The sequence below is a fragment of the Mytilus trossulus genome, chromosome 1, assembly GCF_036588685.1.
Source record: "Mytilus trossulus isolate FHL-02 chromosome 1, PNRI_Mtr1.1.1.hap1, whole genome shotgun sequence".
NCBI lineage: Eukaryota > Metazoa > Mollusca > Bivalvia > Mytilida > Mytilidae > Mytilus > Mytilus trossulus.
In genome coordinates, this window is record NC_086373.1 from 26981667 (window position 1) to 26996775 (window position 15109).

Sequence of the window (15109 nt, forward strand, 5' to 3'; positions counted from 1 at the left end):
TATAAATGTACATAAACTTTACTTTCATATGTATGTAATAAATGCATGTTCAAGCAATTTTTATCAATAAGGATTATAACTACTAGTATATCTACACGTATTTACAATGTGGCGATACTATGATATGCCCTGCGTAGTAGTTTGTGAATAGACAATGCATGGACTTCTTGGTCTTTTGCCATATATGATTATACACCTGGTATAAATCAGTAGTTAAAAATAGTTATCTTTAAAAAGAATATTTTCGGAAAATCAATGGTAACGCACAGGGAAACATGACACTTATTCAGCGTGGAAACGATGTAATTTTACAAGTAGGTGAAGTAATATACTTAAGTTAACTTATTAGTTAATGATAACATACCAATTCATATTAATTGATAAAACAAAAACAAAATACAGACTATTCACTCGCGCGGCCTTTACATCGGGAATAAACACATCAAATATAAACCCAGTTGTTGACATGATACTGGTTGTGTTCCTCACTTATACTTTAGATGGTAAGATACTAATTCCTAACTAGAGACTAAACCCTAACTGCATGGAGAGATTGCGCTTGATGTCCATAATATGAAGCCTTAATCATCCAGTCAGTTTTATTGAGGTATGGATCTCGCAATCTAGTAACTGCTAGTAGTCCTTTGTTAATTCATGTTGAAGATTTTCATTTTAGTTTCTTCTGTTACCTATTCCTACATCGGATTCGGACTTCTTTTAAACCGAGTTCTACTGTGCGTATTATTGTGTTTGTTTATTCTATATTTGCGAGAGGTAAAGGTGACGGTTGAGAAATCACCGCCGCCGCTGTTCCAAGCCTGGAATCTCTGGCCTTTGTTAGTTTTGTATATTTTTTTAATTGTATTTGTCTACATATGTTTCGTTGTAAAGTAGCATTACATGGGGTCTTTAGTTCGGTTGTTTCCTCTTTAAGACATTCTTCGTTTCTGTTAGCAATTTTATACAGTCTATTATGGATAACCAGTGCCTAGTGACTTCTTTTAAATATGACTCATCAGATTTTAGTTTCCACTAACCAACATAAATTTTCTTATAGATTACCTTAAACCATTGACCATTCGATTTTAAAAATAATTGTCATCATTTCTTACGAAACGATGTTATTTTGAAACAGAGCAGCAAACGTACACCCTTATATTCAAATTAACTGTTTGAAAACTCATATCAAGAAAGTCAAAATAAATTCTTTCTATATGTTCTATTTAAAGATTTTCGTTTTCATAATTCAAATGTAGAAAATGTTTACTATACAATTTATTTGCTAGTGTCAAACAAAACAAACTGAAGTATTTCATCTTTATTGTAGTCAGGATTAAGTACACGATATGATACCAATTTCTAACACAGTGAGAGGAAATACTGGTAGATATATTGATAGGACACATTTTTTGTTGTAATAAAGTCCAAACATTGAACTATCGTAAATTACAAAACGATTATATTCATGTGAGTATGTATTGGTATAACACAAGAGATAAAAACAAAAATAGTTTTTATCTTTCAATTTGAAAGTGAAAGTAAAAATGAAAGTGAAAGTGAGAATGAAAGTCAAAGTAAAAGTTACAAACTTTTTAAAACTCTATGAAAGCAAATTAACAGATCTAACATTGTTGGGTTGATGTTTATGCGAGTTGTATATATATATATGAAAGACCAAGTCCAGACATTGATTTTTATTCTCATACGCTTTTATTTCGGATGTCAAGGCTATGCTGATTAAATGTTGTAGGTATAGACCACTTTCGAGTTCATCCGTCACCGGAAAAAAACTCGTCAATTATACGCGCCTTTATCACCGTCATTTGTGCGTTTAGGGGCGTCGTCACTTCCTTCCAATGTTGAGCTAGTGGTTGGAAAACTATAATTCTATATTGTACGAATTACTCGGCAAATTGAATTCTCAAAATTGACAATCAACACTGCTGTCATTAGGGAATTTTCAGTAAGTACCTACAGAGCAACCATTATTTCTAGTTTATCCTGCACAAAGACGATCACCAAGACGCTTGATGAACGTAAATAGTGCAGGGATACAAGCGAGCCCCTCTATCTGGTAAATGACGTCATAAAGGCGTGCATAATTGACGAGTTTTTGCCGGTGACGGATGAACTCGAAAGTCGTCTATTGAGATCACATTATTTTTAAGTTTAGATTGAATCATTTATTAAATTTCATATATTAATGAGGGGGGGGGGGGTGCAATACTTTTTATGTTAAGCGGTGTTGGCCTTTTTCGAGGTGTTATTTACTGTTTATCTGAGATTTGAACTGTAAATTATCTAAGGGGCATTTTTTTTGGTTCCCTGTAATATACTGAAAATTTTCAAAACCTTTTTCATACCAGTAATCCCCTTCATGGTTTATTGTGGAAATCTTAAAAGGTCATGACCAACAAACTGTTTTTAACCCACTGTGATGAATTTTATTAGCATTTTTGCATTTGTTGTTAAATGTTCTTACCAAAATCGAGGTGTTGTTCACTATTGCCCCCCTCATTTATGGTAATTCGGCAATTTGTTTTTACTCACTTCGTTACCCATACACATCTATCTTGATGTCGTTCTTGTATGTCAAGGTTTTTATTTGAAATTGATTTTTTTGTAATATTTTATTTAGTTTATTCTCCTGTTTTAACAAATCTGTTTAGGTATTTGACGCAATTGATCAGAATAAAAAAAACATTTGCATTCAGAATATTTGTTTTTGTCATCTGCTTGTCCAGAATATGTTATTTTGTCAAATTGACGATAATATTTTTTTTGTTAAAACAACATACCCCCCTTGAAGTTGAATGGTCGTTCCCTTAATCAATGAAACTAGGGTTCTAGACGGCAGACGATTTATTACCTTCCCCAAATTCTATAGTATATGTACCTTATCATTCTTTAAGGAGAGTTTATAGAGACCAAACGGAAATTCAAACACATAAGTCGGGGAAAAAAACCTGAAAAATCCATGAACAAAAAAGAAAAATTCAAATATAAAGCAGACACATGTCATGGTGTAAATTTCTGTGATTTTATTTCATAATTTTTAATACTGTTTTATGTTGTAACAGACTTTCACAAATCCATATGTCTTAATCTTCTTAAAGTACAATTAGTAAAATAGAACTTAATGTCATTTTGAGATAACGGATAAAGCTTAACAAGTTCTCGTGAATAGACCAAATTTGTCAAATTTGTATTAATTAGTGTCATTTTATATTAGAGTAACTCAACATTTGTTATAAAAAGAAACATTCAGAAATTATAGGTAGTGAGGATTACCGAACGTTAGAATACGGAACTCGTATTGCTACTTTTAAAGACTTTCCAGCGGACTGTGCCGTTGTTATGTTTTATCGACTTCCATATGAAACTTTGATTTATGTGATTATATGGAGATAGTTTTGATTTCACAATAGAACATTGAAAGTACAACCTGTGTATATCTTATCTATTTAAATCTACCGCTAGTTTCCCCGTGTTGTAAAATTATAATAAGTCAATTGGTGCGAGGACCCGGAAAATTCTGCTGATTCTATAACATTAATCAACAATTTGTGTTGCAAAATCCCGTGTATTATATACAATATGAACATTTACGGAATTCCAATCGTTTACGATAGAAACCACACAAGACAAGAAAACAGTGTAAATCGACAAAAGGAATTTAAAGGAGTCGCTTATCACGAAAGCAACTTTCAACGGCCTCAAACACATTCGACTTTGGATCGCCATGTGAACTTCAAGTGCTTTAGGTGTGGACTATTTGGACATTTTAAAGTAAACTGTACATCACCCAACAAAGTACCAAAGTCAACGAAAAGGAAAGAAAGGGACTCAATGAGACTTCGTGTGTTTCTCGCAAAAAAAATAAACAAAGATTTTCCATTCTCAAATTGAGACGATGAAGACTTTCAAATTACTGTGGCTAAAACCAATCACCCGGTTAAAATGGAAATGAACAGTTTAAAGATTAACATCCAAAAACTCAGGAACGAAATAGTCGCGCAGGAAAAAAAGATTGTCAACAAAAATACAAGATTAAGCTATTTGGCTTTATCCTTAGAAGTCAAAGAAGAAATGCACGACGAAGATTGTGAACAACTGGAGAATTTTATCAAAGCTCAAGGAGAACAATATGAGGAATTAGAAAAACAAAGACGTTTTGCCAAATCAACTCTGTTTTCCGTTCAAACATAGTGGAAAGTGCCAACCGCGGACTTTATCAAGAACTTCAACAGGCAAAGCAAACTGTACCGGAATGGATAAAGAGTTGTGAAAAGCAAAGTGAAGACATAACACACTATCGCTCGTTGTGGGAAAACGTAAAATTGAAATTAGAAGACACACAAATTGAAATCTCTATGTTGAAACAATCTTCAAGTTATGGCAACAACAATACTATGCAAAACAATATGAGATACTCAATAGGTCAAAACCATCGATCGAGAAGAAACCGTCCTAATAGAAGAGGCTTTGGAAATTACAAAATAGTGTCATTTCTATATCATTGAGACTCTGGGTCAGAGTCTAGTTGGAGAGGAGGAGAGTTGTCATGGTGTAAATTTCTGTGATTTTATTTCATAATTTTTAATACTGTTTTATGTTGTTACAAATTTTCACAAATCCATAATATCGTAATCTTCTTAAAGTACAATTAGTAAAATAGAACTTAATGTAATTTTGAGGTAACGGATTAAGCTTAGCAAGTTCTCGTGAATAGCCCAAATTTGTATTAATTAGTGTCATTTTATATTAGAGTAACTCAACATTTGTTATAAAAAGAAACATTTAGAAATTAAAGGCAGTGAGGATTACCGAACGTTAGAATATGGAACATTACGATGACAGTGTGAGTAGATTTTCACCTGGACGGACGTGTTTACATTATGTCCTGGAAACTCTCATAATGTCTGATGATGGCAGTGAAACACACCAACAACAGCCGTTATTATCTGGTGATATCTTTACCATTTTGCATTTGTTAGAACACCAAACCGCCGACTGCGTTTTATCAGCTCGGAATGAACGTTACAAACTTACAGTAAAATGGACACCTGGGAAGATAGCGGAAAGAGAGAGGTCGACATTACCACCAAAAAAGAAGTCATCAAAGTCCCAGTCTGAATAACCGCAAGCTGAGGGCAAATTTGGTCAAAAAGTCTGAGTCAACTGCAGAGATTGGATCTCCAGCTCAAATGTTAGACAATGACTCCTCGGAATCTGATGAGCTAGGCAATACCGTTCAACCAATATAGACAGATTCGGCAACGGACGCACCGGCTGAGCTAATCTCTAAGAAAGATGAAGCTCATCCACTACCAACAGCCACATCATCACCAAAAGGTCCCGCTTCCTCTATTGGTGCCGAGGGTACATCGACAACTGGTAGAGAAAGAAAGGAACGCCGCAAACACAAAAAGGGGGAGATAAGAATACAACAAATTACACTAGACGTTCCACAAAAGACTTACCTAATAGAAATGGAAGGAGAAACAACAATAATTAAAGAAAATTGTAACACATTAAAGCAACAAGGACTGATAGAGAAACAAGTCAATGAGGGCTTCTATAAGGATGTCAAGAGAAGCCATGACCATTGGTTAGATATCAGAGATAAGAGGATTTATCTCTACTCAGAACAGCGAGTGAAAGACATTGAAAAGCTAGCTGAACAGAACAATTTGCATTTGAAATTATTCAAATAAAGGGCGAGATAAGCCCAGGCCCTAATAGATTGTTATATAATTTTTTGTTAAGGGGGGCAACAAATGCCTACCCCAAAAGAAAAAAAAGAAAAAATAGAAAAAATACGGAACTTGTATTGCTACTGTTAAGGACTTTCCAGCGGACTGTGCCGTTGTTATGTTTTATGGACTTCCATATGAAACTTATATAATTATATTGAGATAGTTTTGATTTCACAATAGAACATTAAAAGTACAACCTGTGTATATCTTATTTATTTAAATCTACCGCTAGTTCCCCCGTGTTATAAAATTACAATACGTCACACACAACAGTTCACAAAGCACAAAATTGAAAAATAATGATTCAGCAACACAACTAATTAAAATACTGGGACTGACCTCAGCTCTTGGAGGTTAAGATCCTGGTCCACACGTGGCACCCGTCGGGGTGTTCATGTTGGTACAAACCCGGTGATAATTCGATAGGTCACTTTTAGAGAAAATGGGACGGGAATGAAGTTACGACAATTGCAACATTCAAATATATATATTTAATTATCATCTGAATAGCTATGCCACTGCACTTATTAAACTCTAAATAATCAAATAGAGGAACTGAACTTAATTCATGTTAATGAATTGTTGTACGGTCACCTTTGGTTGCCTACACCCACATTGTTTTAAAAACATTTGAGTTGTCTCATAGGCAATCAATACACATCTCTTATATTTTGATCTAAGATTTAAATAATTCAAGAAATACTATGTGGAATAATATCGGCCGCAGGATAAAACAGTAAACGAGGAATGGTAAGTGTCGGGAATACGTGAATTAAGGAATAAAACGTTGCATGTTCTAATAATGTAATCGATCTATATAATGCCCAATTATACAAGTGATACGTCACAAAGTCTTGACGTTACAATATAAGACATAAGTGACGTTCCCGCGTTGTGTTCGCGCCGTATTTACAACATTCTGGGGGCCGCAAAATGATAAAATACAATCTCTAATTTGAATATGAAATTTCAAATTAATATTTACGCTTGAAAATTAAAGTTTCTTTGTATAGAAAATAATTACTGTCTCTGTATAGTGGTATTGAAATTTGACACATTAACACTTTAATTACGATTCACAGTTCATTTAAAAAAGGGTAGTTAACAGTTCACATCTGTTCTTTATCATCTCGATTTGCTGGTAGATTCATCTTGGACGGTCGAATGACTTGTACGGTACATTGTTCCTACGTATCTTCTTTTTTCTAACTCGATAGTGCTGTATGTACTGTTTTGTTTTTCTGTTACATCTCTCGTTATCAATTCTTCGAACGAAACTTCTTTGCTTTTTGTTCTTTATTGTATTGTCATAGGCTTTCACGATACTTGTTTCCTTTAACGGACCGGAAAGAAGGTAGCCTAGATTTGATTGTACTGCTGTAGATCCATCTCCGCGGATGATTTTGTCTCCAACAAACTGCCAATAGTAGTCTGCTCCTATCAAAACGTCAATTTCGAATATACTTTCGTCTGTGATCGGATGAGCCAGATTTAATCCTTGTAAATACATGTACTTATTTTCAGTCAAGTCTAATTTGCGGATATGATTTTTGAACGGAACGGCTATTTTCGGTACGACAAGTACATCAATTGGTATCTTCTGTTTCGTCTCTGTCTCGACCAGTAACGTACCTTTATCTAGGTGTTGTATAGTATTGCCAGTGTCTCCGAAGCATGATAGATGTATAGTTTCTGTGTTGTCAACTTTCAGGTTTAGTTTCATAGCAAGATCTTCTGTTATGAACGAACGTTGCGCACCTTCATCAAAAAGTATATTTGCGTCGATAACTATACGATCGGAACAAACGGGTGCAACTGCCGTTTTTAATAATACAGTAAAATGTGCCTTATGCGATGTGTGAAGAACTTTTGTGTCGTCTTTTGTTTTTCTCTCTTTGTCATTCACAATGTTAACATTTAAGGATTGTGATGATTCCGTTAAATACTCGTGTTCATGTTCGTCGTTTTCGGTACGATTTGCGATTTGATTCATGTAAGTTCCACTTTGGACATAATTACTTCTGTTATCAACCATTGATTCATAGCATATGCTAGTATGATGTTTTCTCTTGCATGTATAGATGTACATTCATTGACTCGGTGCGTACCGAGACAATTAAAGCAAAGATTGCTGCGTTTTACGATATTTATCCGTTCGTTTGTGTCTGTAATCCGTGTACAGTTCACCGGTGCGTGAATTTCTTGACAGTATATATATATGGTCTCTCGATTAGAACACGTTGGTTACTGTTTACATTATCGACTCTTTTTGGCGTATACGATTCTTTTTCGAAAGATTCATGCGTTTCTACGAGAAACTTACATGTAGGCGTAGTGGAATAGCTTTGTCGGATACCGTAATCCTGACCTGCTTCGATAATATTGATCTCATTCTGAATAGATTTGCGTAAATCTGATAAAATCCATGTATTTGATCCATGATCTCTCGCTAAATGTTGCCTTACTTCTCCGGGAAGCTTGCTCAAAATTATTGGGACCAGTTATGTGCCGTAAGTGTCTTGCGATTGGCCTAACGCTCCCAATCCGCGTACGGATGCCTCTTCTGCGATCATAAAATATGTGTAAACTGACTAAATCATTATTCGCAGGCGTAATGTCTAGCAATGCCTTCATGTGTGCTTGCGTATTCTTACTAGATTGTCCGTATCTTTCTTTTAATACATTAATTGCCTCCTTGTAATTAGCGTTTGTCAATGCGAACCCGTAAATTGAATGTGAAGCTTCACCTCCGAGTTGTGATTTTAAATAGTTGAATTTCTGAATATCTGGTAGACTCGGGTTCATATGTACTGCTAATTCGAAAGAATCCCAGAAAGATTGCCATTCAATAATATTTCCACTGAAATTGGGCAAAGTTAATTTCGGAAGATGGTGTGTTTGATTGTTAAACGTTGACAATGACGGTGCGATATAGCTCTGTTGTTGATTTTCAATACATGTAGTTGGAATAAATGGTGGTGCTTCATAATTCAGTGTTTGATATGATTAAGTTGATTGTTGATTTGTATGATTGTTCGAATTGTCTAAACTCTGTATGAAGATACGCAAGTGTTTTAGTTTAGTTTCTAAATTTAAAGTATACTCATCTGTGTTGAGAATTTCTTCTTCAATATCCTCTGTATCGATTGCACTTATAATTTGTTGATTCAAATCTCCTAAAAGTTTCTTCTTCTGTTTCACACTTTCGAATGTTGCTAAAAGATCTACCCTGGCTAACTCCGCTTCGTTTTTCCAATCGTCGATTTTCCGTAAATGTCTTGTAACTACACTTCTGTTCGCTTTCCTTATCGATTTAAGCTTATTCAAATCCAGGTCACGGCACCAAAATGTCGGGAATACGTGAATTAAGGAATAAAACGTTGCATGTTCTAATAATGTAATCTATCTATATAATGCCCAAGTATACAAGTGACACGTCACAAAGTCTTGACGTTACAATATAAGACATAAGTGATGTTCCCGCGTTGTGTTCGCGCCGTATTTACAACATTAAGACGATACAAACCGCCGTCATTTGTAATATTGGCAAGTGGGTGCTCTTCTGGTAACTGAAGTAACAAAAGTTCCTTTAGTGAAATTAGAGTGATTGAGGAGCACAACCCCACACTGACGCTAGGTCATAACCCAAAAAACTCTTCCCCGGTACTCGGAGGATAAAATAATTGTGGCAGTAATGAACCGGATGCACGTGTTAACAAGAAAAAAAAACATTTATAAAAAACACATCATCGCTTTGGTACCACATATGCATATGCCCTAAAGTGGAATTATAGGATCATATCCTCCCTGTCATCTTGCTAGATCCCACCCCTGCTTTAACACTGCGACAATAGTTTTATTAAAAATAATTTATGTACGAAAACAATTATCAAAATGCATTAGAAATACCCCTTAATTGAAATGTATAAAACTGAAATTCTAAAATAAAACGAGCACTGTCTGTTTCTAATTATATATAATATAATAAGTATGCATTAAGTATTTAAATAAAGCGATCCGTCTAAAACTTTCATCCGCCAAAGCAATCCGTCAGTAATCATAAAATCGGAATGACTGTTAAACTTGTAAACTTGATATAACCATAATATACTGCAATTCTTGTACAATATTTGGAGTCGACAGCTCATGATATAATTCCTTTTATTTCGAACAAACCACTTTGTCTTACTGAATCTGTTTTCCACGTCTGCTGAATCACCACTAAACATCACCAGAAAAATAATTTAAAACAAAACAGCGAACGAAGTGTGGCTGGGTGTAAGCAAGCTTCTTAATTGAACGTTAGACAATTCTAAACGTGAAGTATGATAGTGACATCACAGAGTGGAAAGGTCACCGACACGTACAAGGTTTAATATACAAAAAGAGAGGGGATCAAGAACAAATAATGAATTTAAACTTTTATTAAAACTTTATTACCAGTAACGTGATAAACATTAATATAGGAGATAAAGGCAACACAGTTTTATTTTATCTTATCTGAAGGGGAAAGTACAATTTGAATTGAAAAGTAAAAGTGAAAGATAGTTTCTGTGAACCTTCCATATATATTTGGTATATAAATACAGGCCTTTCTACGTTTTATCACAACCAGAATTTAAATTGGACATTTTAAAAACGTGTATCTGTTCAGAGATGCGCTTACAATACACCTTTAGGACACATTCTGAATTCCTTAATCGTCAGAAGCAAGTTCATATTTTTGTCTTAAACAGATTTATGGTAGTCCGGATACATTTGTCATTTCAATGGACAAATTGTTGAAGACCGTATTATAGCTAAAATCCGCTTACTTGGATTCTGAAAGAAAGATTAGTACATGTACCCATTTGTACTTAATCTGAGTTTTGTAGTAATAAACATTGAGTGAAAGTTTCATAACATTTGGCACATCAAACTGAAGTTAGAGAACAGAAACGAAAAATTCAGCAATATTTCCATTTGTAAAGGAGCATAACTCTAGAACGGTTAAAGTGACACCACCAAAATTCGTACTTGATTTGTGTTTTGTGGTAATAAACATTATGAATAAGTTTCATATTATTTGGTAATGTCAACTTAAGTTAGAGAACGGAAACTACAAAATTCAGCAATTTTTCCATTTGTAAAGGGGCAACTGTCGAACGGTTCAGGTGGTGACCACCAAAAATTTTAACTTGATCTATATTTTGTGGTGATAAGCATTGTGTATTTGTTTCATAACAATTGATAAAGGCAAAGTTAGAGAACGAAAACGAAAAATCCAGCAATTATTCAATGTGTACAGCTGCACAACTATAGAACGCGCGTACGGTATAAAAAGTGACGCCATCAAGGTCAAACTTGCCGTTTTGTGGTTATACGCATTGTGTATAAGTTTCATAACACTTGGTTGAGGCAAACTAAAGTAAGTGAACGGAAACCAACTTTAGGACGCATGGACGACGGACAAGGTTAAAACTCAATTGACATATCTGCTTTGTTTTCTCTTTTCATACCATCATGATAATTCATATTTTAAAATATACTAGTCAACAAAAGAAACGATACACGACTTTTTTTTCAAATTAAAGATGAAGTTTTCCGTTTATAGGACCAATATTGAAGGTTGTAATATTTAATGACCATGGAAATATAAATCCGTTTAAAAAAAAAAAAAAATCGTTTTCATGACGTCATTTGGTGAAATTAAAATCTTTTGACAACATTTAAATAAAACGATAATTTTGAAAACAGATGTTCCAACTAATGATGTCAACATCTCATTTAAAGATAAAGACAATGTTTACCATCAATTCTTTTTTTAAAAACCATGCAGTTTCTTTATTTGTTTGTAAAGCAAAGTTCGGCCCCACCAGAAATCGTTAAAATGTAAACATTATCCATTGACAGTATGTGTAAAGTGAATTTAAAAAAACGTTAATAATCTTAAAACTAATCCGAAAGGTTCCAAATTGACAGTTTGTTGTTTTCATATCTAAAACATTGATTTAAGACGAAACCATTTTTTTTCTTTTTCAGAATCTTCGGCATTACAATCACATTTGTGACAGGACATAATTATTACCAGGCTTACTTATAGGACAAATATAATCAACATAGAGAAAACATGAAATAATGTACAGGTGGTTGATTATAACATGTATAAAGTTTGGAGGTATTTACAGAAAATATATAGTAGTTACAGTTTAATGTAATGCCTATTGCACACAACAAAGTTTAGCAATGACATATCAAAAGACACATCATACAATTTTTTGACCAAACAATTAATTCATTTGACTTAACACATAGAAGCCGTGTCAGGAAATAAAGGCATCTGTACATAACATAAAGAAGAAATGGCAGGAAGGCAAAACGATAAAATACATTAAAAATATTTACACTATAAGACAGTTCCGGCGTTCTATAGAATTTACTTACTTTCCGACAGGTTTTGATCTTTATTATCATATGTTTATACATTGCAAATGAAAGCTTTTTAAAATATTGTATCTCATTTAGTTTTATATTTAATACTTTTTGATAAAGTCGTGTATCGTTTGTTTTGTTGACTAAGATATTTGTTTTGCTGCAATTAATTTTTTGTATGTTATTTATTCTGTTCAATGAATGAGAACTTTTAAGTGAGCGAAACAATCCATAGATACCAAAGATACTAAGGCGTTAATCGTGTTAATAAATGGTGAACTTGAGAGATATCCTCTAGAAATAAAGATGACAATCTAAGATAAAGCGTAACTCGTCTGTGATTCCAATTTTTACCTTACAAAGTACATGTTCTGTTCTGTCTGTTGGTGTTCCACCATCCAACAGCTTCAATAGGTAATTTAGGATTTAAATCTGCCAGAATTTTGTCTGAACTAAATATATACCAGTAAACTTCCTAACTTAAATTTATCTTTAAATACTCCGAATATGCAGTTTGGGTGAATTTTCATTCAGAATATTTTTTTTATGTGATTTAACACTAAAATCTGTTCTCTGAAAAGATAAGTTATGAAAATTAATTTACAATTTCTGACACTTTTGACTCTTTACAGAAATTTTTTAGGCCTAGAATACCATTCTACTTTTTTTCATGTTATTTCTAGAGGATATCTCTCAAGTTCACCATTTATTAACACGATTAACGACTTAGTAAAAGAGGGACGAAAGATACCAAAGGGACAGTCAAACTCGTAAATCTAAAACAAACTGACAACGCTATGGCTAAAAATGAAAAAGACAAACAGAAAAACAATAGTACACATGACACAACAAAGAAAAATAAAGAATAAACAACACGAACCCCACCAAAATCTAGGGGTGATCTCAGGTGCTCCGGAAGGGTAAGCAGATCCTGCTCCACATGCGGCACCCGTCGTGTTGCTTATATGATTACAAATCCAGTAAATAGTCTAATTCGGTAGGTCAAATTCATGAAAGGGAAGGGGGTTGTAGTTACGACGTAAGGAACATATCCGATATCATTTGTGAAACGGTTATTCCATAACGGTCAACCAACTCGCGATGGCGTCCGTAAAATTTACGAAGGGATGATTTCAACTTCACCATTTGGAACTCTTGGTTTAATAGCTTCCTTGTAAGCAGTAACCCTCTTTCAAGAAAATCATGATAGGAAATGCAAGCACGGGAATATCGTATCAATTGGGAGATATATACCCCGTATGCAGGTGCTGCTGGAATGTTGCTACTTAGAAATGGAAAGTTCACAATTAGAAAGCGGAAATCTTCTCTTTCGTCGTAAAGTTTTGTCTTCAACCGACCCTTATTGTCAATTTCTAGATGTAAGTCAATATATGAAGCCGACTTAATTGTATCTGTAGTATCCTTTATCTCCTATTCGATGGGATAGATGCGATCCACATAGTCACCAAATTTTGAATTGTTTAGTGAAAAAACGTCATCTATATAGCGGAAAGTAGAGTTAAAGGATATTGCTAACTTCTTATCTTTCTTCCTAAGAAGTTCCTGCATGAAGTCAGCCTCATAATAATAAAGAAACAAGTCAGCAAGTAGAGGGGCACAGTTTGTTCCCATTGGGATGCCGACAGTCTGTTGAAAAACACGTCCTCCGAACGTAACAAATATGTTGTCAATCAAGAAATCAAGCATCTTGATAATATCGGTTTCAGAGAAATTTTTGTTTGAATCAGAATGATTCTTTACAAAGTAGGATGTATCCCTCCCTAAGACAAGATACTTGTATCTACGTTGGCCATTCTTTTTTATGAAGCAAAGTAATACCAACTCTTTTAATTTGTCTTTTAGTTTGGAATGTGGAATACTTGTGTAAAGAGTAGAAAAGTCAAATGTTTTAATACTGTTACAAGATGAAAGAGAGTTAGATTGTATGTACTCTAAAAGATCTTTGGAATTTTTAAGTATCCACATCTGATTCACGCCACCTCTAGAATAGGCAGTTTCACAATAACTTTGAAGCCCGTCTTTGATTGCTGATAAAATGGATGTTAATAATTTTGAAAGGGGTTTGTTTCGTGGAGCACTTAGAAGACCCAGCAATATACCTTTGTTTGTAAGGACAATTATGTAGTTTATGTATCCAATACAGTGATGGAAGATCTAGTTCTTCATCTTTGGTTGAAATACCAAAGGAACAAAGAACAGACCTATGATTATCCAGGATTTCCTCTTTGGTAAGTGTCGTGAGGGTATATGTTGGGTTTACAAGTGAATTGTCTATACCTAATTCGTTGATCAAGCAATTAATGTAATGACTTTTAAAGACAAAAACGATGTTATTTGGGGCTTTGTCTGCGGGGACAACAATATATTTATCATGGAGGTCAGATAGGTCATTTGGATCTTTGAAGATTGACGTAGCATGGGCATTGATGGACCCATTCAGTTTCATAATTCTGATTTGTATTAACGACCTCACTGCCTTAATCCATTCGGATAGAGTGTCTACGTCTTCCTTCTCGCGCTTAGCCCATTGCCTGGCATAATCCTCGACTGAATCCATCAAAATTTAAAGTTGTATTTCCAATTGATGGATTTAGGCTCACGATATTTCGGACCTTTCGATAACACGTTTCGTAGAGAAGTGTTATTTACAACTTTGGTGTCTATGGATTGTTTCGCTCACTGAACAGTTCCCATTCCTTTCCAATTACATACATAAATAATTAAAACTTTTTTCAATTCTAGTTCTATATCTTTCAATTTCAAACTATGGTTTCTCGGAAGTGTACCGTTAGAAACAGCAATGACATTACTTTTACCAGCATTTAGTTTCCGTATAGAACAATGATCATGTTCTGAGACAAGTTTCTTATGGAGATCTACTTGCTTTTCTGGCATCAGCACATTGGCAACAGCACATA